The following is a 25,398-nucleotide window of genomic DNA, read 5'->3' as shown; positions in this document are numbered from 1 at the left end:
AAAGATTCCTCAACTGCTTTATTCAACTTGTATGAATACTGCACTAATTCAAGAATCTGTGCAGAGTCACAGACTGGAATGTGAAGAGAAGCAAGAAGGCGGACCTGCTTCTGTCAATGCGTGCCTTGTTGTGTGCAAAACTCAGAAATGCCTCTCGCGCTCTCAGAGGTTTCGTTTCCTCTTCTGTGGCATGGGGACCAGATTTGTCCGTGCTTCTGCTTCAGTTCTGGACACTCTTTGAAGGCAAGTCCTGCCTGAGCCCCCATGGCGTCCCCAGCGCAGTGCCTGGCCCAGAGCAGATGCTCACTCAGCATCCCCAAGGCGACCACTCGCCTCACGGCTGTGCCGACCAAGACTGCTGTTCCGTGCTCTTTCGATAAGGCAGGTTAACTCTGTGAGCTGGGATGACGTTTCTCCTGAAGTAGAAGTTCCACCAGTTCCAACGGGCAACTTGTTAACTGCTGAGGGCTCACTTTCACGATCTATAAAAGGGAGTAACAACACCAGTAACTACCTTGTGGGGGAGAGGTGTCAGTGGGATTATCTACCTAGAGCACTTAGCACCTGACACATAGGAAGCTTTCGATACTTCTTTATTCACTCTGGGGACTTCCCTGGTGGCCCAGCGGTTAAGAATCTGCCTTCCAATGCAGGGAACGTGAGTTTGATCCCTGGTCAGAGAACTAATATCACACATGTCTTGAGGCAACTAAGCCTGTGCACCTCAGCTGGAGAAAGCCCACAGGCCACAAACAAGACCCAATGCAGCCAAAATAAATATGTAAATAAATGTTTAACTCTACCAGGCAGGCAATTTCAATATGGGCAGATAGCCTTATTATATTGAATAAATCAGCTCCTAGCTTTGAGAGGCCAAGGATTGTGTCTCAGATAAATTCTAGAACTGCCCTCTGGACCTAACACACAGCAGGTGCTCACCCAAAAAGTGAATGAATGAACGAAGGGATGAAACCATGAACTGTCGTTCTTTCCAGTGGCTGAAGGGCTAGACCTTCTGTCCACTGGCAATGTGGAACCGCCTAGCTCCTTCAGCTGGTGAACACTGAGAATCAGATCCAATGCCTTTATCTCCCACCCCCACCCTTCACTCTGCCCTCTTGTTGAAAGTAAAAGGTGAATCGCTTTTGAGTCATTAGTTCACCCTTTGATGTTACCTTCTGCTGCCCCTGCATTCCCTGGATTCTCCCATGAATAATCAGAAAATTGGCAAAATAGAATTTTTCTCTCACTATTTAATGACAATTAATGTTTATCCTTATTCTTTTAAATAAGTAATACATGTTTATCATAGGAAAATATTTTTTAAACAGAAAACACAAGACTAAGAAAGCCACCAAGCAGGTAACTACCATTAACATTTTAGCCTATCTCCACTCATATGTAAAGAGGAGGGTTATGAGTAACTTTTTCAAAAGCAAAATCAAGTTCTTATCATAAGAGTTTTTTTTTCTTTCACTTAAAGTATCTTGAACATCTTCCACGTGACATCCTCTCCCACAACCGCACAGACGCTCTTGCTGTGCGTGCGTGTGGCTTCCATCTGCTTTCCGTTGTCGGTAACCCTGCAGTCCTCATTCGCTGCTTACTGTGCATGCGCCTTGTGGACACGTGCAAGTTTGCTGTAAATGAAATGAATGCACCTTCAGTGTTTGGTAGGATGGTGACCGTTAATGGAGACTGCTTCGTATTCAGTCTCCTAATTGCCAGTCTGGTCTCCCCAGAACTCTTCATGGCTCCTCCTTGTCCTGCATCTGGTCTAACCTGGCGTTCAGGCACTCTGCAGGTCTGTGCCAGTCACCCTGGACACTGGCTACCTCACCCTACCCTTTTTCGCTCATGGGTCCCCCAGCCTGTGACAGCCTCCAGGGAAGAGTCTGGGGAACGCTTTTTCTTCTTTTTAAAAATACTTGTTTCCACACTTACTATGATAAGCATAAACTACTTTTTAAATTGACATGCAATTCATATAACACAAAATTCATCCTTCAAAACAGTGTACAATTCAGTGGGTTTTAGTATATTTACAAGGCTGTACCACTGTCGAGCTGCGTTTTAAGTTACCTCAGTCGTGTCTGACTCTGCGACCCTATGGATTGTAGCCTGCCAGGTTCCTCTGTCTATGGAATTCTCCAGGCAAGAATACTAGAGCGGATTGCCATGCCCTCCTCCAGGGGATCTTCCCAATCCAGGGATCGAACTCAGGTCTCCTACAGTGCAGGCAGATTCTTTACCATCTAAGCCACTAGGAAAGCCCTGCTACCATCATCACCATCTAATTCCTGAACAATTTCATCAGCCCCGAAATTCCATACCCGTTAGCAGTCACTCCTCATTCTCCCGCTCCCTGGCCCCTGGTAACCACAATCTACTTACTTTCTCTGTGGACTTGCCTAGTCAGGATATTTCATATACTGAAATATATGAAAGGATATTTCATACACTGATTCCATATATGGAATCATACAATGGGTGTCCTTTTGCAACTGCCTTATTTCACTTAGTATCTTGACTTTGAGTTTCATCCATGTTGTAGCATGTGTCAGAATTTCTTTTTAAGTCTGAATAATATTTCACTGTATGGGTAGACCACACTGTGTTTATCAGTTCTCTGTCGATGGACACTTTGGCCGTTTCCAGCTATTGGCTATTGTGAATAAGGTTGCTATGAATGCTGGTGTATAATTCCTGTTTGAGTCATTGTTTCACATTCTTTTGGATATGGAGTGAGATTGTTGGATCATGTGGCAATTCCATATTTAATGTTTTTGAGAACACCACACTGCTTTCTACAGCAACTGCAACAATTTACCTTCCCCCTGGCTACATATGAGGGGGATCTCAATTTCTTCACGTCACTCTCAACATTTGTTGTTGTCTGTGTTTTTCATTATAGTCATTCCAGTGGGTGTGAAGTAGCATCCTATTATGGTTTAATTTGCATTTTCCTGATGCTGAGCACCTTTTCAAATACTTTTGCCAATTCTCTATATGTTTATAGAGAAGTACCTCTTCTCTCTCTCTTTCTCCATATTTTTAGAAAAACATCTCTTCAAAGCATTTTCCCATTTCTAAATTGGGTTGTCTTTCTATTGTTGAGTTCCAAGTACTCTTTATATACGTTGGATACCGGATGTTTATCAGATACATGATTTGCAAATATGGTCTCCCATCATATCAGTTGTTTTTCTGGTTTCTTGATAATGTCTTCCGAAGCACAAAAGGTTTTAATTTTGATGACATCTAATTTGTTATTATTATTTTTTTGGTTGCTTGTGCCTTATATGTCACATCTAAGAAACCATCATCTAATCCAAAGTCAAAGAGGCTTACCTCTATGTTTTACTCTGACAGCTTTATAGTTTACCTCTTACATTTAGGCCTTTGATCATTTTTACTTAATCTTAGTATAGGGCTCCAAATTCATTCGTTTGCATGTAGCTACTCAGTCGTCCCGGGGCTTTCCCTGTGGCTCAGTGATAAAGAATTTGCCTGCAATGCAGGAGTCACAGGGGACAGGAGCTCGATCCTTGGGTTGGGAAGATCCCCTGGAAGAGGGCATGGCAGTCCACTTCAGTATTGTTGCCTGGAAATCCCATGGGCAGAGGAACCTGGTGGGCTACAGTCCACAGGGTCGCAAAGAGTCGGACACGACTAAGTGACAGTGTGCAGCACGTAACAAAATCTTACATATTCAATTCATTCCAAAAGCCACTTCATTCAGGGAACTTTTCCCAGACCCTTGGTTCAAGATCTGCCTACCTCTGAACATTTCCTTTAGTACTTGTCTTACAGCACCTTGTACTCTCGTGAGGTTTCTGGGATCACTAATCTTACTGGAAGAAGAGCTCATCAAAGGCAGGAGTTATGTCTGAAAACATTCCTCACACCCCCCAGCATGGAGCTGACGACTGTGGTAGGGCTGAGTACATGCTAAATGAACGAATGAATAAGCACCTAAATAAATGAATGCTATTGAGTCACTCATATAGTTCATATTCTGATCAGAACCTGGGCAAACATCCTTACCAAAGAATGGCTTAGGAAATACATTCATTAAATTCATAGTTACACCTCTATTGACAAGTATAGTCATGTGTTGTTTCACCTGAGGTTTCCTTAATTCATTATAGTCATTATAAGGCTTATCAACAGGAGAAAAATGTGCCTGAATTAGAGGAGGAATTATGTGTGAATTGCACACTTAGGCATTTCACAAGCCAGGCCCAATCTCAATCAATACTATAGTACAATGACAGGCCTTATCAAAGCATCAGACCTTGCTTAAACTAAAAGATCATTAGCCTTTGAATTAGCACTCCAAACAGCTATCTTAATTAATCTGTTAGTGATTTTCTTTGTTTAGAGGGATTAGCCCTAATCAATTCTAATATATGCTCCCAGAGCTAAATACGCACATTTGAACCTTAGACAGTCCAGCGGAGATCTGGGGTTGAGTCCCTGCTCTCGGTCAAGGCATGAAGACGGCACACACATGACACTTCTGAGTCAGGGGACCAGTGCTGGGTCACACAGTAGGCCTGGAACAGCCAGGCAGGAGCCATTCTGCCTGGGAGGCATCAAGCCACCCTAGACCTTTGAACTGAGCCTGGAATACTGCCTAGGATTCTGTCAGGTAGAGACGTGGACTAAAGGATTTCAGGAGGGTGGGAAAGGTGTTCCAGGCGGATGGAACAGCTGGAGCAAAGGTGTGTTCACAGGCACACGTTGCACCGACACACACGTGTGCTCAGACGCATCCTTCTCCCAAGAACTGGGCCCATCAGAAATGGTCTGGAAGATGTCAGTGTGCCCACCTGAGTCAACCCACAGCCCAGAATTGCGCCAGGCTCTGGGCTCCAGTTGGCCTCTCCTCCAGAGAGCGTTGAACGTCTGCCATCCCCGGCCTTCCTTCGCTTCCTTCTCCCTCTGTGTCACCAGGCTGGACGCTCTCCTCTGGGTCCTTACTGAGGACTCTGGCACTAATCCCTGAAGGCCCAGCAGGAACTAGGCTAGAGGTTCTTGGTTACATGATGAAGCTTGATAGTTACAAGATGCAGAAACTTTTCCACCTGCCCCTGCTGGGGCCTTAAGCCACCTGGTTGAGCCATGGGAGCAGGGAGAGTCTCCGCAGGGCTGTGGACTGCTGAGGGCGTGTAGCTTTGTGTTTCTAAGCACAATATTTAAAAGTGCTTAGAAACAGCCCCAATGTGCTTTCTTTCATCAGTCAATGACAAATACTTACTGATCTCATACCTTTTAAATTTCGTAATTGATATATTACCAGCATGTATTAAGATGCAAGGCATTAGTGTACAGCCTGATGCGTTTTCACTGACTGAATGCACCCATGTAACCAGAATCTAGATCAAAAGACAGAATGTGACCAGCACCCTAGAATGCCTGTTCCCCTCCCAGTGACCACCTCCCTCAAGGATAACCAGCGTCCTGGCTGGTGACAGCAGAGATCAGTTTTGTCTGATTTCGTACTTTGGAATCATAGAGTGTGGACTCTCTTGGCACTTCCACTTGAACAAACAGATTAGTCAAAGATCTGAAGAGATGGGGCTTCCTTGGAGGTGCAGTGGACAAGAGTCTGCCTGTCAGTGCAGGGGACATGGGTTCAACCTCTGGTTCAGGAAGATCCCACATGTTGAGGGGCAACTAAGCCCATGCAACAGGAACTACTGAGCCTGCATGCCTAGAGCCTGTGCTCACAGCATGAGAAGCCAGTATACCACAACAAAGAGTAGCCCACATGCAGCAACCAAGACCCAGCACAACCAAAAAACAAATGAATGAAAATATTAAAGATATGTTTAAAGGGATTAAAAAGAGATTAAAGATATCACAAAAGAATAAAATCTTGAGGGGGAAAAAAAAGATCTGAAAAGAGAAAGCAAGAAGTTTGTTTGAAAGACTGGTCCTCCTGAGCAATAGAGAGTAAATCTCATGTGTGGGGGTCTCAGCAGTCCATCCGAAGGTGAGAAGGGTAGGTGGCCTGGTCGAGGAGTCAGGGACATGTGTTCAGATTTGACATCCATTCACAGCTTGCTGTGCAACCTTGCAAAGCCTTTTCCTTTCTGAACCTCAGTTGGATCCTCTGCAGGGTTGAAAGGCAGTTCCCTGCCTTTACCCACCAACCTCGCCTTCTGTTATCTATCCCCACACCCACCACTGCCATGGAGAACATGCTTTGGGAAATGTGGCTGACTGAGTAGACCACATGTAAGTAATGATTAATTTGTTTCCCCATTTCTTGTTAATAGAAGACCTATGGAGCAGACTCAGATCTACCGCAGATAGCAAGTGTGCCAACCAGGGTTGGTAGAATTCCAGAAATAAGCAGAGGCTCTTTATGGCTGAGCTACTTGATCACAGTCTCAGGTCAGGGAAATATTCAGAACCCATTGAATTAGAGCAAATTACTTGAGAAACCCACATCCCAGCCTTCATGTGACCTGGGTCCAGGAACCACTGACAAGACAGGCAGTCCCTAACTTCCCTTCCAGCTCTGATAAGCCCAGGGTCTGGGCTTCCCCCTGGAATGACCGCAGAGCTGTGGAGGGTGGACCAGTCCCCTGAGGAGGCTTCCTTCTCAACCTGCCCTCAGCCCCCAACCTTTACTGTGCCCTTCACTCCAGCAGACCCCTGCCCAGCCCAGTGCTGGACAAGTCCTCCCAGGCCCACGGTTGTCTCATGTTGCTCTGGGAGAGGGCGGCTATTTGGAAACTGTTGATGGGACTTGTATTCCTGGAGCACTGTGAAAACTGAAACTGCCCTCTGCAAATCCCGGCAGCCCCTGACCCGGCGGAGAGAACCCAGTGTTGTCTTTAGGAACATGGCCTGTGGCCTCCTTCAGTGTCAGCCACCTCCTCCAGACCTGGTCACTCAGAGCTCAGGCTCTGGGGCTTCCCTCCCCTCAACGCATCCCCAAGAGCTCTTTATTTTCCAGCTCTGCCCCCATTTCTGTCCATGACCAAGGATGGGATGAAGTCCACTGGAGGAAAGAAATTGTGCTTGTGGCTGGGGGGCAGAACAACACCCGGAACAAATCAGAATCCATCTAGAGCTGTGAGCAGGGTGGGGAGGAAAGAATTTGGTCAGAGAGATCCTTGGTGAAGGGGACTCATGCATGGATGTGATGGAGGAAAGGGCAGAGTTACATTGAATGCGGTATGCTGGGGAGGGGCGTTACGTGGCAGATTGGACAGTCTCCATGCAGAGATGGTCTCCACACATGCTTGTATTCTGGGTAGTATGAGAGTACGCGGAGTCCCCAAGGGGTCACCTCTAGAGGGATGAAGGAACTAGAAATTCTCCAGGGTGATGAGTTGGGGAAAGGAGAGGAAGGCAACTAGGTAGGGGGTAGGAGTGATATGATGAGAGCTTGGAACCTGATATGAAGACATTCAGAAGCCTTAGTTGGATATTTGGACATGCCTGGGGCAGATAACTAGGTGGCCTATGTAGAACAATCCTTTAATTAATCATTTGTCCCATTTTATTGTCTTTTTTTTTTTTTTTAGACTCCGTGTTGTTTATTACTGTCCAAATGCATGAAGTTCTGATGAAATACAATCATATGGGACAGATAAAAGCAGGCCATGAGAGCCCAGAGCTGTTTTAGGGCCAAATGGCAGACCACTCAGCAGTTCACATCTTAGGAATTCAAAATGCTTAGAAACTGATAAGGTGGTTTCTGAAAAAGAAAGAGAAAGAGAAGGGAAAAAAGACGAAAAGGAGGGAGGGAGGGAGGGAGGAGACAGAAACCATTGAGGAAATGTTAGCTCACGAGAAAGCCTGACTTAGAAAGAAGTGACAAACACATTTTTAAAAAATGCATAAACTTTGTGCAGATTAATGCAATAGTAAACAGCAGAATACATAGGCCTCATAATACTTCTGTAATGGCGTACATATAATGTCTCTAGCATTTTTGGAAAATAGGCAGAGGCTAATTAAAGATCATTGTAGATAAAAATACACATTTCTTGAAAGGGACAATGGGGGTGAGGGGAGGGGGATCTGGTCTCAGGGCACATCCCCGCAGATGAACAAAGATGAAACTATGGGGGCTTTTTTGGTAATTCTAGTGAATATGGCAGCAAAAATTTGTTGTAAGGATGTTGTTGGCTGGTTCTAAGAGGGTTATTTTCAAATATAACCTTATAGCTGCATTTGTAAAAAAAAAAAAAAATCTTTGTGAAAAGTTAATTTTATTAACCCTGAAAAATGTCTCTATTGACATCTCTTTCTAAGATAAACTAAGAGTAGCAAGAGTTGTGAATGGGTGAGGGGTTTATGCTTTAAAGCAAATGCGAACCCTCTCTGGGTTCCTCTCACACAAAGGGATACAGACTCTTAAATACAATAAACTTCCTTAAAAATCTGCCACCTAACAACTGTTTACATCATAGAAAAATAGCATTTTTTTTGGTAAAAAGAAATATAGTTACTTTGTTAAAATGGTCTATTTTACCAGCAATTATTTCTCATATAAAGAACTTCTAGACATCCATACAGGAAATAAAAATAGATAATACTGAGTGCAAAGCAGACAATGGCATGTTTGCAAAAGATCAGAGCGTCTCATTGCCGATAAATAATACTCTTGTCCATCATTTTATTGTCTTTAAGACAAGGTGCTAAGCCTTTGTACCTTGAGGTATAGAGGGAGTTGAGTGGTAAGGCCTAAGATGTCACCTTGGGATAAAGAAGTGCTTACCTGCCAGTCCATCTGGGTAGGCTTCTTGAAAGAGGAGTAATTTCTGAAACAGCCTGATAGATTGTCTGATTACAGGAAACCATCTGAGCATGTGACTCGGACTGGTGCAGCTCTGGGAAATAAGGGTGGAGAACTGTGACCCCGGCCGTGAGGGAGCTGACACTGTTGTGGAGAAGGCAGACCGTGGAGAACTCAGCCCGGGAAAGATACGGAGCTGGGGAGTGCTCTGATGGGAGTGGGAGAGTGTCCAGAGTCAGTTCTGTCTGAATTGCATTTTGACAGGTGAACAGTTCCCCAAGGGGTGAGCACGCACACACTCAAAAACAGGAAACATCCCATGAGAATCCGATGAAAGTAATGGACCTTCTCTCAGAAACATACATACATGCTCCATGGATCTTGGAGCTGGGAATCCCCAGAAAAGGCCCTGAGGCCAGCCGGAGCATGGCAATGATCAAGATGATCAAGGACACTGATCTCTAGGGGAAAGATGAATCCCAAGAAGATGTACCCCAGGCACAGCCTGCCCTAGGGCAGCGGATGAAAAGGTGTGGGAGGGGGCTGGGCTTCAGCAGGAGTTGGTTCTTTGGGACCAAGCCGTGCGGAGGGTCTGGCCGAGGTATGGCTGTGGGGTGAGGAACTGTAGGGGAGGGTGAATGCCTGAGAGGGTGGTTGGTGGTGTCTCAGCTCATGAAGGTGGGGTCATGGTTAGCACAGCATGGTGTGGAGATCAGAGGCAGTGGTTTCAGAGTCTGGTACACCTTGGTTTGAACCCCGTGGGTGGTTATCACCCCAGATATGGCCTGGAACTCAGCCTTCAACAGTGGTCTCGGGGGGCTGGGAGACGTGGTGGGTCAACAACTCCTGGCAGCTTTCTCAGAGTGTATGTGCTGCCCCTTCCCTATTCTCACCCCTACATGATCCGGACAATATGACTTTCAGGAAGGTTGCCAATGGTATTGTGAAAAGGTTTTCAGATCATTCTGATCCATTCCTGAATCTGTCCTTCTCCTCCAGAAAAACTGCCTAGAAAGGTCTCTGAAAACATAACATGATGCACTACCCCTCTGAAATGATAAGACTAGCAGCACACCAGCCCAGCTCAATCCAACCAAATAGCCTATTCATTCAACATGTCTTTATGGCGCTTCCACACTTTTTTTTTTTTTCATTTTTTAAAAAGTTTTTTTGGAGTACTACCAAATGTTCCAGCAATTCCACTCCTGGGAATATACTTGGAGGAAAACATAATTCAAAAAGATAATACACTCCTGTGTTCATAGCAGCACTATTCACAATAGGCAAAACAAGGAAACAATCTAAATGTCCGTCAACAGACAAACGGATAAAGAAGCTGTGGTGCGTATGCACAATGGAATATTACTCAGCCACTGACAAGAATGAAATAATGCCGTTCGCAGCAACATGGATGGACCTAGAGATTGTCACAGTGAGTGAAGTGAGTCAGAGACAAAGATCACATGAGAAAGCTTGTGCACGCACGCGTGCGTGTGCGCTAAGTTGCTGCAGTCGTGTCTGAGTCTGTGCGACCCCATGGACTGTAGCCCACCAGGCTCCTCTGTCCATGGGGATTCTCCAGGCAAGAGTACTAGAGCGTATTTCCATGCCCTCTTCCAGGGCTTATTCCCAACCCACGGATCGAACGCATGACTCTTTTATCTCCTTCGTTGGCAGGCAGATTCTTTATCACTAGTGCCGCCTGGGAAGCCCAATATCGCTTACTTGGAATTTAAAAAAAAAAGATGCAAATAAACCTATATATAAAACAGAAACTGACTCAGAGAAAACAAACTTACGAACACCAGAGGCGAAGGTGGGAAGAGGTAGTTGCGGATTTGGGGGCTGACATATACACGCCAGGCTTCCTTGGTGGCTCAGATGGTAAAGAATCTGCCTGCAACGCAACAGACCCTGGTTTGATCCCTGGGTTGGGAAGCTCCCCTGGAGAAGAGAATGGCTACCCACGCCAGTGTTCTTGCCTGGAGGATCCCATGGACAGAGGAGGCTGGCAGACACAGTCCAGTTCAGTTCAGTTCAGTTGCTCAGTCGTGTCTGACTCTTTGCGACCCCAGGGACCGCAGCACACCAGGCCTCCCTATCCATCACCAACTCCCAGAGTTTACTCAGACTCACATCCATTGAGTTGGTGATGCCATCCAATCATCTCATCCTCTGTTGTCCCCTTCTCCTCCTGCCCTCAATCCCTCCCAGCATCAGGGTCTTTTCCAATGAGTCAGTTCTTTGCATCAGGTGGCCAAAGTATTGGAGTTTCAGCTTCAGCATCAGTCCTTCCAATGAATATTCAGGACTGATTTCCTTTAGGATTGACTGGTTGGATCTCCTTGCAGTCCAAGGGACTCTCAAGAGTCTTCTCCAACACCACAATTCAAAAGCATCAATTCTTTGCACTCAGCTTTCTCTATAGTCCAACTCTCACATCCATACATGACTACTAGAAAAACCATAGCTTTGACTAGACGGACCTTTGTTGATAAAGTGTTGTCTCTGCTTTTTAATATGCTCTCTAGGTTGGTCATAGCTTTTCTTCCAAGGAGCAAGTATCTTTTAATTTCATGGCTGCAGTCACCATCTGCGGTGATCTTGGAACTCCCAAAAATAAAGTCTGTCACTGTTTCCACTGTTTCCCCATCTATTTGCCATGAAGTGATGGGACCAGATGCCATGATCTTCGTTTTCTGAATGTTGAACTTTAAGCCAACTTTTTCACTCTCCTCTTTCACTTTCATCAAGAGGCTCTTTTGTTCTTCTTTGCTTTCTGCCATAAGGGTGGTGTCATCTGTATACCTGAGGTTATTGATATTTCTCCCAGCAATCTTGATTCCAGCTTGTGCTTCATCCAGTCCAGCATTTCTCTGATATAGTGATGCACTCTGCATATAAGTTAAATAAGCAGGGTGACAATGTACAGCCTTGAGGCACTCCTTTCTTGATTTGGAACCAGTTTGTTGTTCCATGTCCAATTCCAAAATGTTGCTTCTTGACCTGCATACAGAATTCTCAAGAGGCAAGTCAGGTGGTCTCGTATTCCCATCTCTTTCAGAATTTTCCAGAGTTTGTTGTGATCCACACAGTCAAAGGCTTTGGCATAGTCAATAAAGCAGAAATAGATGTTTTTCTAGAACTCTCTTGCTTTGTCAATGATTCAGTGGATGTTGGCAATTTGATCTCTGGTTCCTCTGCCTTTTCTAAAACCAGCTTGAACATCTGGAAGTTCATGGTTCATGTACTGTTGAAGCCTGGGCTCGAGAATTTTGAGCATTACTTTACTAGCCTGTGAGATGAGTGCATTTGTGCTGTAATTTGAGCATTCTTTTGCATTGCCTTTCTTTGGGATTGGAATGAAAACTGCCCTTTTCCAGTCCTGTGGCCACAGCTGAGTTTTCCAAATTTGCTGGCATATTGAGTGCAGCACTTTCACAGCATCATCTTTCAGGATTTGAAATAGCTCAACTGGAATTCCATCACCTCCACTGGCTTTGTTCATAGTGATGCTTCCTAAGGCCTACTTGACTTCACATTCCAGGATGTCTGGCTCTAGGTGAGTGATCACAGCATGATTATCTGGGTCATGAAGATCTTTTTTGTATAGTTCTTCTGTGTATTCTTGTCACCTCTTCTCAACATCTTCTGCTTCTGTTAGGTCCATACCATTTCTGTCCTTTATTGAGCCCATCTTTGCATGAAATGTTCCCTTGGTATCTCTTATTTTCTTGAAAAGATCTCTAGTCTTTCCCATTCTATTGTTTTCCTCTATTTTTTTGCACTAATCACTGAGGAAGGCTTTCTTATCTCTTCTTGCTATTCTTTGGAAGTCTGCGTTCAGATAGGTATATCTTTCCTTTTCTCCTTTGCCTTTCACTTCTCTTCTTTTCTCAGCTATTTGCAAGGCCTCCTCAGGCAACCATTTTGCCTTTTTGCATTTCTTTTTCATGGGGATGGTCTTGATCACTGTCTCCTGTACAATGTCACAAACCTCCATCCATAGTTCTTTAGGCACTCTATCAGATCTAATCCCTCGAATCTATTTGTCACTTCCACTGTATAATTGTAAGGGACTTGATTTAGGTCATACCTGAATGGCCTAGTGGTTTTCCCTACTCTCTTCAATTTAAGTCTGAATTTGGCAATAATGAGTTCATGATCTGAGCCACAGTCAGCTCCCGGTCTTGTTTTTGCTGACTGTATAGAGCTTCTCCATCTTTGGCTGCAAAGAATATAATCAATTTGATTTCGGTACTGACCATCTGGTGATTCTCCATGTGTAGGGTCTTCTCTTGTGTTTCTTGGAGAGGGTGTTTGCTATGACCAGACACAGTCCATGGGATCACAGAGCTGGACATGACTGAGCAACTTAACACTATGTACATGTTACTATATTTAAAATGGATAACCAACAAGGACCTCCTGTACAGAACAAGAACTCTACCCAATATTACTCTACAACTTAAATGGGAAAAGAATCTGAAAAAGGATGTATACAAGAAAATGTGTAACTGAACCATTTTGCTGTAGACCTGAAACTAAGATGACATTGTGAGTCAACTATACCCCAATATAAAAGAAAAAAGGAAGGAACCAACTAGCCTATTCATTCCATGTGTGTTTAGTGAGCTTCCATACTGGGCCAGGCCCTGGGCCAGGTGTTGGAGATGCAAGACCCAGCTCTTGTACCATCTATGGGAAGCAAGGCAGGCCAGAGCAGAGACAACACCATGTTGTGACAGCTCTGCGATAAGGAAAGTCTGGAGTACTCTAGGAACGCCCAGGAGGGGCAGTCTTGGGTCATCGGGAAAGGCGTCTTGGAGGAAGAGTAGGCTGGGGCCAGAAGCCAGCCAGGAGGGTGGAGAAGGTCTCCCAGGAGGAAGAAGCCACCTGCGCACAGCCTAGAGGCAAGAGGTGTTCAAGGAAGTGCAAGTGCTCCCAAGTGTGGCTGTGGGGTGAGAGAGCAGGCCAGAGCCACCAGGGGTTTGGGGTTGACCCTACAGTTCTCCTGGGGAACTGATGGGCCTGGAGAGGGAGAGGACCCTGGGGCAGAGGGGAGATCTCTTATCCGCTCTGGGGATTTCCACAAGAGACGCTGAAGGCCTGAATGAAGAGTGTCTATGGGCCAGAGATGAGGGGCTAGAGTCCACAGAAATGCGCCCTCCCCAAGCAGCTGACCCCTCCTGAGAGGCACGCGTTGCCCCACGCCTGCCCCCATGCAGCACGGGGCTTAGAGGGCATTGTTCTGGAAACCTTGTGTCCAGCCTTGCCGTTCGAGCTATGGGTCCATGTGATCTCCAGCCTTCCCTCGCTCCCTCTTCAGCCTTCCCAGAATCCTCTGACAAGCCTTCCTATTTCCTCAGCATTGTCATCATCCCTTCCACCTCTGGAAGCCCAGCTTCTCTCTCCTGTGAGGACGTCCATATCTGTTCTGGTCGTGAAGCTATTCAGTTCCAAAGGCCTTCCCCATTTCCATCAGTCCCTACCACAGCCACACCCTGGAGCCTGTCTTTGCTAAAACACTCGCACTCCTCAAAGCTTGAACTGAATGGACCACTTGCTGCCTATGGCCCTCTGTGCTTCTGATGGCTCCTTCTTGACTGCCTGGCCCAGGGCCTCACCCCAGCTGCCCGTTGCACCCAATGGGCACCCGCTGGGCTGGTGGAGCTGGCTGCCACCCTGGGCTGCCGCACCCACTGGAAACAGTGGGTCACCCTGGAGACCGGGGCCTCTTGCCTCAGAGAGGCCCTGACCACTGCCCGCACCAGCCCTGTCTTCTTTCCACTGCAGCTCTTTCAAACCCGCTCCATCTCCCCCAGGCTCCTGATTCAGACCTTCCCCCTCTTTCACAAAGAAAGCAAAGACCCCAAGATGGGAGTCCCCTTGATTTCTTGCCATCCCAGCTTCACGCAGCAACATCACGCAGACTGCACCTTACTCCCCTCTCCTGACTCGGACCACCCTGGGGCTTTGTGCGCAGCCCTTCCCTCCTCTTTGGGCGCGGAGGTCCCTGTCATCCCCTTCCTTGTCCCTCTCTCCAGTTGTGCATCTTCCCCCAACTCTTCCCATAATCATGGAGACCCCCTCTGCCCTCCCCTCCTGCCTCACCTCCCCTTCAGTCTTCCCACTGCCTCTGCCACTGCCCTTCTTCCAGAACCTTTCCTTAGCCATCCCAGAAGCACCTCAATATCAAAACATCGCATCCCATCTCATTTCTCCCCAATCTGCTTCTCCTTGGTTCTCCGCATCTTGGGAAAGGGCAGCAGGGTGCAAGTACACATTCCAAGTCACTCTGTACACCTCCCTCCCTCACGCCCTCATTCCAGCACCCACCAAGTCCCCTTGGGGCTTCTTTTTAATATTTCCAGAATTCATCATTCTGCAATGATGTGCCAGGCTCCTACCTTGCAAGGGTTTGGCACATTATTCATTCAGGAATTTGTTCAATATGCATTTTTTGGAAAGCCCATCCTGTGCAGTATTGACTTGACTCACATTTGCGCTTCCAACTCAGGCAGTTGTTCCACTTGGCACCTGACCTCTCTCATCCCAGTGCTAGTAATTGGTCTGAACTTCACCCTTGTTGACTGACTCTGTCTCAGCTCCTGGGCTGCCTGGGAGTTTGACTCCTCCTCCTCATCCCGCCACCCTGTCACGTGGCAATTAGGATGAGGCGTCATGGTGGCTATGAAGGCTCGGCAGTGGCAGTGTTGGGGAAACCATCTGAGATGGGGTTGCTGGAGATAGTGACTCTACTAGAATTCACTTAGAGGTATGTATTCATTTGTGCACTCAGTCAAGATTTATTGAGCATCTACAGTGGACCAGGCACTGAACTAGGCCCTAGGGATGCAGCCAGGCCCCCAAACACACAGGTTCTCCCCTCTCTCCAGGAACTAGCAGTTTGGTGAGGGAGACATTCATCAGATAAATGGCATGAGTATGACCAGGACAAGCGCTTCATCAGGGTGGGACACAGTTCTCAAGTATGTAATGGCAGGGCTTGGTCCTCTCTAAGGAAGTGATGGTGAAGCTGAGATCTGAAGGATATAGACGTGTTAACTAGAAGAAGAGGAAAGGGAGCAGCCCAAGTAGAAGGACCAGCATGTGCAAACGCCCTGGGGGAACACAGAGGCAATGCATGGGATAGGAAGCCCTGCACAGAAGACATTATGGTTTGTTTAATCATAAAACAACGTAACACAAAATGCACCATTCGACTGTCTCCGATGTACAACTGAACAGCGTTTAGTAAATCCGCGATGTTGTGTAACCACCACCACTCTTGTCCCAGAACATTTCATCACCCCAAAAGGAAACCCTGTACCCATTAAGCAGCCACACCCCGTTCTTCTTTCCCCCAACCCTACAACCTGGGAACCACTCATCCACTTTCTGTCTCTCTAGATTTGCCTACTCTCAACATTTCTTACAGATGGAGTGACGTAGTCTGTGGCCTTTTGGGCCTGCCTTCTCTCACTCAGTGCACAGTGTACGGGGTTCATCCGTGTCGCAGCATGTGTGAGCACGTCATTCCTTGCTATGGCTGAATCATATTCTATTGTATGGATATGCATTTTGTCTATCCATTCATTTCTTGATGGCCATTTGGGTTGTTTCCACCTTTTGGCTATTGTGGATCATATTGCTATGAACATGTGCATACAAGTTTGTGTTTGAACATCTGACTTCAGCTCCTTTGGGTCCATAACCAAGAGTGGAACTTTGGGTCATATAGCAAATCTGTGTTTAACTTTTTGAGGAACAACACACACTTTTTATTACATTCATCTGACATGACTTAAATTCAAGCTATGTTGGTAAGACAGGGGTGATAGTGATATGGGAGAGTAAACGCTGTTATTTTCCAGTTCTGACAACTTCTTTTCATCTCTTTTCAGGTTGTTTGAAGTGGAGGTGAACAGGCAGTCCTGCCAGGTCAAGGATCTCCATCTGTTTTTTTCCCTGACGTACCTCAAAGCCTAAAACAGTGCTTGGCACATGACTGGTGCTCAATAACTATTTGTTGCATGAATAAATAAATACAATGAACTCCTTCAAGGGCTCTAAAATCCCAAGAAAACAGACATTCATCAGCTAGAACCAGGGAGGACAGGCCCATGTTGCCGCCCAAGGTGGGTGGTTGGGTGAGAACAGGACTCTCCAAAGCCACCAACGCTCAGCCCCTAGGGAGACCTTGGCTAGTATTTTTGAACACTCACCATGTCCAGGGACTTTTATACAACTGTTCAACCCGGAAGCTTGGAGAGCCTGAGTGGCTTTGGATTCCTACGAGGTAGACCCGGAATCCACCCTGGGCTGCTAGACATCAGGTCTTGTTCCTTTGGTGGGGACAGTGGTCCCTCCATCCCAAGACTGACGCTCAGCCCAGAGTAGGCTCGGGACTGTGGTCAGCTGGAAGGACTTCCAGGCGTCCCTCAGAAGCACCCTGGAGAGTCCTGAGTTCTCCCTTCCCCCAGCTGAGGCCAGAGGGAGGAGGGAAGGACGGCAGCAGAGCGTGCAAATTGGAGGCTGATATTGAATTGCAGCAAAATGAGCAGAGGATTACCTGCCCCACCTGGACCCACCCTGGGCGAATACCAAGGCCTGGGTCAACTCTCATGAGGAGTCGGCAGGCCCAGTACCAGGCGGAATTGTGGCTGGATGAGCAGGGATCATGAGGCAGGTGGCTGGGCCCACAGGCTTGAAGATGTCTTCCTCTTCTGAGCCCTCCCCATCCCTAGGCTGGACATCCTGCATTCAGAGAGGTCTTCTTGAGTTCTGGGGGCAGAGCTGGGGGATCAGAACCAGGCTGAGACGCTATCCCAGGACCCTGCCTTCAGGGAGAACAGGGAGAAGGAAGATGAGGCAAACACCCAGGATTCTGGGGAGTGGGGTGGGAAGCTGCCATGACTGAGTAAGTCTGGGAAGGCTTCCTGGAGGAAGATGAAGGGTGTGGGAGACTGGGTTGGGATGGAGGAAGATTTAAGTTTGAATTATGGCTTAGCTACTTCCTAGCTGTTTGACCTTGAGCAAACAATTCATTCCCCAAACATTTTTAACAGTGTCTACACCATGCCAGTCACATATTAAGCATTAGGACTACAAGGGTAAATTTGATACAGTTCCTGTCCTCAGAGTTTTAGCCAGGATGCCATGATCCGTGATGTCACCAAGGTGAGACAGCACTCTGGGGAGGGGGCAGCGGAAGTGGCAGCCAGTTTAAGGTCCTTGAGCCTCCCTTAGCCTCATCCATACATGAGGTTGGTGCCCACTTGCTCACATGGCCAAGATGACTGGTCGGGAAAAGCCATGTGAGCCTAGCTTGCTGCCTCACACATCAGATGGGCAGGGCCAGCCTCAAGGAGAGGCATGAGGCTGACAGAGGCTTGGGAGGGGCATGAGGGGGTATAGCGCCAGGGTAGGAGGAAGCCGGCCATGATGGTATGTTGGGGGGGAGTGGAGAGGGGCCCTGCCCAGAGCCTGATCAGAGTCCTGCTGGTGAACCAATCACTGGAGCCACAGATGCTGGAGGCAGGCACTGTGCAGCCAGGGTGGCTCAGCTGAGGCTGTGAGTGGGGAGTCAAACAGGTTTGGGTGACCTTTGCAAGCAAGGTCATGGGGCATTGCCCATAGCCTTTTCAACTCATTACCACTCCCTGATCTGGTAATGACCCCGGCATAGCCTGACCCTGGCACTCACAGCTCCTGTCTCTCCCTGTAGGGCAGAGACACCAGCTCTCCCAGGTCAGCTGGCACATACTTCCCCCTCTGCCTTCCTGCCCTGCAAGGAGGACTCCCCCTCCCCCAGGGAGGGTGCTGCCAAGGCTCCCTTGGGGCTTCCACGCTGGCTAGCCTTCCCCAGATGTGATGGGACAGGGAGCCGGGGACTGGAAGGAGTTCCGTCACGAGGGGAGCAGTATGTCCTGCTGCTGGCCCGTCTCCCCTTCTGCTAGCACCCACAATGGTTCCCCATTGCCCACCTGTGCAGAAGCTTTATTAACCTTCATGCCGGGCTTCTCCACGCTGTAGAGTTGTAGCGTCCGCATTTGTCCACTTGTCTGGCCCTCATCCTGGTGTACAAACTCCTGCCATAGCTTCCCCAGTGTTTGCTCAGCCTTCATTGGATCCTCCAAGAGTCCGGGAACTCACTACTTCACAAGGCAGAGTTGTTATTAGAAAGGTCTCTCTGCCCCAAGTCCCTACTCCTGCCTGATCGTTTGCAAATGAGCACACGCTTGCTTCCAACTCCTATTCCACGCACGAGTGCACAAATGCATGCCTCCCTCTCTCTGCCCAAGCTCTGAGAATCAGCTTCTCTTCTGATCAGGCCCCTGAAGATGGTCATGTGGCTGAAACACAGAGGGTGCTGGGCAGGGTGTAAGTGGGCTGGAGTGCGGGTGAGGGGACCAGAACTGGTGGACTTGCTCATTATCCGCTTGACAAACATTGGCTGAGCACCTGTAACATGCCAGGCCCAGTGCTAGGTGCTGAGTTTATGATTAACATGTTTGCATGCTAAGTTGCTTCAGTTGTGTCCGACTGTTAGCGACCCCCATGAACTGTAGCCCACCAGGCTTTTCTGTCCATGGAATTCTCCAGGCAAGAGTACTGGAGTGGGTAGCCATCCCTTCCCCAGGAGATCTTCCCGACCCAGGAAACAAAGCCAGGTCTCCTGCACTGCAGGCAGATTCTTTACCATCCGAGCCACCAGGGAATCTCTTACTCACACCTAATTCTCTTCAAAGAGAGCAAGCTTTTCCCAACCCTTCTTAAACCCACCAATACTCTCTTCCCCACTGAGAAAGGGATTTTAAGCCAGAATCAAAAACAGTGTTTTTCAAACTGAGTGGCAACCTGTTGGTGGGTCATGAAGTCTATTTAGTAGCTGCGACCTTAATGAGTTTTTTAGTGAAACAGAGTAGAGGAATTTAAAACATCACATTGAGGAAATATTGCTTTGTGTAATGTTATAGTTATATCTCTTTTTATTAAGACAATGTAAATGGGTTAAGATATTAAATGCATTTCTTCCTGCAAGTCTCAATTAAAAGGGTTTGAAAGTCACTGGTCTGGAGTTTGAGGAAAAGTCAGCCGTGAGAAAATGGTGGGGACAGACGTCCCAGCCAGAGGGAACAACATGGATCGGGGCCCCAAAGTGGAGGAGTTGGTCTGGCCTTGTCCTGTGGGCGGTGGGAGCTATAGGAGGCTATAGGTGAGGTCTTCTTCATCCCTGCGCCCTACTGCATGGGCAGGAGGGAGATAGCCAGAAGCTATCTTTGTCTCCCCAGGAGCCTGAGCCTGTCTCTACCTGGGCCTCAGCTTTCAGGACTGCCTAGCCTTTGGGAACAAAGTCAGCCAACCCGGGGGGCAAAAGTCTGAATTTCTAAATCAGACAGACCCGTACTTATAGCTTATCTTGGCTACTTACCTTTGATCTTAGGCAACATTTCTCTTTTGGCTGCTCTGGGTCTTGGTTGCAGCGCGTGGGTTTTCACCCTTGCTGAGAACAGGGGCTACTCTTCATTGCAGTGAGTGGGCCCCTTACTGCAGTGGCTGCTCTTGCTGCGGAGCACAGGCTAAGGGCTGAGGCTCGGTAGTTGTGACTCACAGACTTAGTTGCTCCAAGGCATGTGAGATCTTCCTGGATCACGGATCGAATCCTTGACCCTTGCACTGGCAGGCAGATTCTTAACCACTGGGCCACCAGGGAAGTTCACAGGCAACTTTTAAAACCTCTCTGTGCCTCAGTTTCCTCCTGGATTAAATGAGGCCACTAAGACTCATTCCTAAAAGTCCATGTGAGAATTCAGTTTGAAACCCAGATGCCCCCAGGCTTTCAGCTCTCTAGGTTCTCTCTTCACTTCCACATAGAGTAGGGTTGTCGTATTTAGCAAAGAAAAATATAGGATACCTCGGCTCAATTTCAATTTCATATAATGAGCAAATTTTCAATGTAAGTATGTCCCAAATATTGCGTTAAATCTACTTATGCTAAACAATTTGTTATTTCTCTGAAATTCACATGTACCTGGGTATCCAGTGACTTATCTGGCAACCCTCCATAGAAACACTCACATTCCGTCCCAGAACTCCGCGGACCCAATCCCCAGCAAGGTTTCTGGGGCTTCTGGAGGGGACCGGAGCCCCAGACTCCCACCCCTTCCACCCGCTGCTGCTGGGGGCTCTCTTTTTATTCTGTCCCGCTTCAGCCACTATGGATCTGCCCTGTTCTTTGTTTCTCCTTCCCCAGAGTTCCAGCCACACAGACTGTGGTGTGTGACCTGCTTTTACTGACCTTGATGGGAGAATGGAGGGCACTTGCATCTCCGCTCAGAGCAGGAAACACACCTGTTATCTGCCAGATAGCAGCAGTCCTGAGTTCTGTCACTGTGCTCCCACGTGGGGCACCCTTACTGGCCCAGCTCCCCACAGATACCCTCCTCCTACCTCTGTTTTTCCAGACTCTCAGCCACCTCCTTCAAGCCTCCAGCAAACCACATACAAATCCCCGCTTCTTTAGTCTTCAGCATCCTTTAACCTTCTGTCTCACTTTTTCTCTATCTTGATTATTTCACAGGGTGGGTATGAGGTAGAAATTCACTTTCACAGTTAAAAATATCCTTCCCTGGTGGTGAAGTGGTTAGGACTCCATGCTTCTGCAGGGGACCCAGTTCAATCCCTAGTTGGGGAACTAAGATTCCCGCAAGCCACGTGGCACAGCCAAAAAAAAAAAAAAAAAACAACAACAACAACCCAAAACATCAAACACCTGGAATTCCAATTCTGCCTCCCCACTTATTAGCTGTGTGATCTCAGGAAAGTTATTAACCTCTCTCATTTTCCTCATCTCATAAAAAATGAGATGATAATTTTAGCTCATAGGATTGCTGTGAAGATTAACAGCATTAATGCATGTAGGAATGCCTAAAGGAGTTCATTAAACAGTGAGCACTAAATGCAAGTTTAGTGTTATAACTGCTATATCTCGTCAGTTCTAAGGTATACCTTTTTACTCTCATTCTAATGTCTTAATGATCGTGGTATCTTACAACAGCTGGGAATGGTTGTCATCACCTGTGCATATTTAAATTTGGTCCTTAGAGTTTCACGCCTTCTCATTCCTACATCTGTTCAGTTTAATTGCTATTGAAAATGTCTTCAAAAAGTTACACTATGGTTTAGCAGTTAAACAAAGTTATTTTGTGTACAGAAGGACATGGAAACAGAGCAGCCTGCCAAGAATATGACATTAGTGAAGCAAATAGTTGTTACTGAAGAATGACCACAAGCCTGTATTTTCTTGTAAAACAACTGCCAAGTGTTGTATGGGACCCAAGAAAGGAAGAGTCCCACAAGCAGATGAAATTGTTGTTTTACTACTGAGAAAAGGGCAAAATGATTGCCAGTCACACATGAAGCAAGAAAACCCCAGAGGTACGCTTACAGAAACGTGGCAGACAATCTTGTAAGAAGTGATGGATCGCTACACTTCGGATGGCACTGCGGGTGAAACTGTGCAGAGAAATATCAGGGACTCAGCTTGGAATCGAAACAGGATTTGAGGAGAGTCAAACTCTGAATATGAAGAAATTTTAGAACTCTTTTAGCCATTTGTTTTGCTTATAATATCCTTTTTCATGTGTTCATAAGAGTGGCTTTTGACTAAATGCTATTTAGTTCAGTTGGTCTGTCATGTCCGACTCTTTGTGACCCCATGGACTGCAGCACGCCAGGCTTCCCTGTCCTTCATTACTCCTGGAGTTTGTTCAAACTCGTGTCCATTGAGTTGGTGATGCCATCCAACCATCTCATCCTCTGTCATCCCCTTCTTCTCATGCCTTTGGTCTTTCCCAGCATCAAAGTCTTTTCTAGTGAGTCAGCTCTTCACATCAGGTGGCCAAAGTACAGGAGCTTCAGCTTCAGCATCAGACTTTCCAATAAATATTCAGGGTTGATATCCTTTAGGATTGACTAGTTTGAGCTCCATGCTGTCCAAGGGACTCTCAAGAGTCTTCTCCAGCACCACAGTTTGAAGGCATCAATTCATGGTGCTCAGTGTTTTTTATTGTCCAGCTCTCACATCCATACACGACTACTGGGAAAACCATAGCTTTGACTAGACAGACCGTGGTCACCAAAGTAATGTCTCAGCTTTTTAATATGCTGTCTAGCTCTGTCATAGCTTTTCTTATGATATCTATGTAAATCTGAAAGACTATTTTCAATAAGTACAAAACAAAGATTAGGAATAAAGCATTTTGGGGGTTGTTTTCCTTCACTTATGTTTAAAACTTATTTCTAAGATAACATAAAACCTACCACCCTAACCATCTGTATGAGCACGATTCAGTGGTATCAGGTACAGTCACAGTGTGTGACCATCTCACCATCTGCCTCCAAGCACTTTTTGCCATACTCTAGTTAGCAGTGCATCACACAGCTGATGGCACCTTGGTCCTCATAAGACAACGGTGTCTTCAATGCCTAGGTCAGGAAGATCCCCTGGAGTAGGAGATAGCAGCTGGCTCCAGTATTCTTGCTGGAAAATTCCATGGATGGAAGAGCCTGGTGGGCTGCAATCAATAGGGTCTCAAAGAGTTGGACACAATTGAACACACACACACAGCATACAGCATGCATATTAACCAAAAAATACATAGCTGAAACAATGTTTCCTCTGTGCACTAAACATAATTAAGCAAAATTACTTTTTTTTTAGTTACGCAGTGTTGTGATCACTGTAAACAAAATGCAACCCTCCCCGGGTTCGGGTTTCTCACCAAACAGGGACCACGGCTGGAACCCCCCAGCTTCTCAGGAACACCTTCCACTCCGGCTCAAAAGGAATGAACAACCGGACTAGGGGCCCAGTCATGGCTGGCGTCCTCCCCTCCTTTCAGACTTGTGTCCAGACCAGAACATGAGTGAGTCTCAATCTCTCTGGACTTCATGTAATCTGTAAAATGAGATTCACAGGCTAGACGACCTCTGTCTTAGAGTGGTATCTTACCACTGGGTTCTAAATTTATGGCTGTGTGACGGAATGGCCAACCTACACATACATGGTTTGGGGTGTGGATTAAGGGCTGCAGAGAGAAGTCATGACACCTCTTGGGGGGTTTATTGGGAGATAAGAGACTTTTCACTTGACTAGATAAGAAGAGATCCTGTCCAGAATCATGGGTCAGCCACTCTCTCTCTCTCTCAAGGTCACGAACACTTTGATCAAAGAGGAGAGACAAGAAAGTGTGTGTGGCCCATCCAAGGGCAAGCTGCATCACGGGGGGCTCCACTCTGTGGTTTCCAATCGCTCTCAGATTTCCGTTCCTGGGACTGTGACTTGCCCTGGGGACAGGAGGTAGAGCAGAGTCAAGAAGCTGGTTCTCTTAGTCTCACTTAGACCCTGACCCTGCCTCTGGGTCCCCAGGACAGGGAGCAGGGCTGGAGAGATCAAAGAAATATGATGTAATGAGACCTAATGTCTCCTGGACCCCAGGTCAGGGCAGCATTGATGGCAGGAAGTGGCACTGCCCAGAGGCTGGACTGAGTGGGCACTCAGACCAGGAAGTCACTTACTGCAGTCGTCCTGAGCCTACACAGCTCACTGCCCCACAGAAAAGTCCTCCCCCTGTGGCTTGGGTGGCTCTGAGCTCTAGGGGTACCTAGAGCCTGTCACAGCTTCTGGGACCCTAACATGTGAGTTTGGGGAATCATGGTCTCTCCTGATAGTATAAATAATGCTATTAATAACAAATGATATCAATTAACATCTTGCTGCGGGCCAGGAGCAGCTCTGAGCACTTTCCATATATTAGTTCATTTAATCTAAACCCCAAGCCCACATAGGTTTATTATCCCCTTTCGAAATCACAGAGATGCACTATGGAATGGAAACTCACAGCTTCCTCAGTCGACCTGAGCTTGACTCCATCACCCAAGGCCAGGATCCCAGCGCCTCTGAAATCGCCCCCTGCTTTCAGGTGATGAAAGCTGCTATTTGGCAGGGGTTCCAGGGAGCAAGTGAAGCTTAATGATTTGTGGATGACTGAGTGCAAGAAAGCAAACACAGGAGAGACACAAACCCTTTATGCCTTGGAAGGTTCGTGTCACACCAACCGGTTGTTTTCCATCCCCTGCGAGATGGAGGCCAGTCAGCAGGAAGGATGCCCCAATCTCCGGAAGGGGTGGCACTGACACCCTGTTTCATGGTCAGTTCTGTAAAGTGTTGCCCCTGACTTGGCAAGCAGTTTGAATCAGAGAGAGGGGTTCGGCAGCATAAGCTGTACAGAATCCCCATAGGACCGGTGGGGGCGGGGGAGGCCCTGGGGGAGCTGCCCTGTGATAACCTAGGGAACAAACACGGAAAACTAGGGGACGTCAATCCCTATCTGGAGCTCATTAATGGGGAACGCCATTCAGCTGTGAAGTCCTAGATGGGGTGATAGGCATGCTGCGCCCAGGGGTAGGGGGTAGGGGCAGGAGGCGGCCACAGGGGAGAAAAGGTATCGGCCAGACTCCACCTACATCTCACGTGTCCAAATTCAGGATGGAGGGACCCTATAAATGCCCAGGACCAGCGTCCCCGGAGACCCTGAGAGAGAGAGAGACAGACAGACAGAGGGAGA

General features: G+C 47.2%; 1 long non-coding RNA gene across 2 annotated transcripts; it reads right to left on the bottom strand.

The window, feature by feature from the left end:
• Positions 1–25,377, bottom strand: LOC114113984 (uncharacterized). 2 transcript variants are annotated; one of them, XR_003588802.3, is made up of 2 exons: positions 18,754–25,377; positions 1–1,640 (listed from the first exon to the last, which is right to left on the bottom strand). It is a non-coding gene; the product is annotated as an uncharacterized LOC114113984 (long non-coding RNA). The 2 variants fall into 2 exon arrangements; XR_009600225.1 differs by lacking the exon at positions 18,754–25,377 and adding an exon at positions 15,266–15,365.
• Positions 25,378–25,398: the final 21 nt, after the last annotated feature.

This window comes from Ovis aries, chromosome 3 (assembly GCF_016772045.2).
Source record: "Ovis aries strain OAR_USU_Benz2616 breed Rambouillet chromosome 3, ARS-UI_Ramb_v3.0, whole genome shotgun sequence".
Lineage (NCBI taxonomy): Eukaryota > Metazoa > Chordata > Mammalia > Artiodactyla > Bovidae > Ovis > Ovis aries.
Note: the sequence above shows the minus strand (reverse complement) of the source record. Positions and strands in the feature narration are given on the sequence as shown.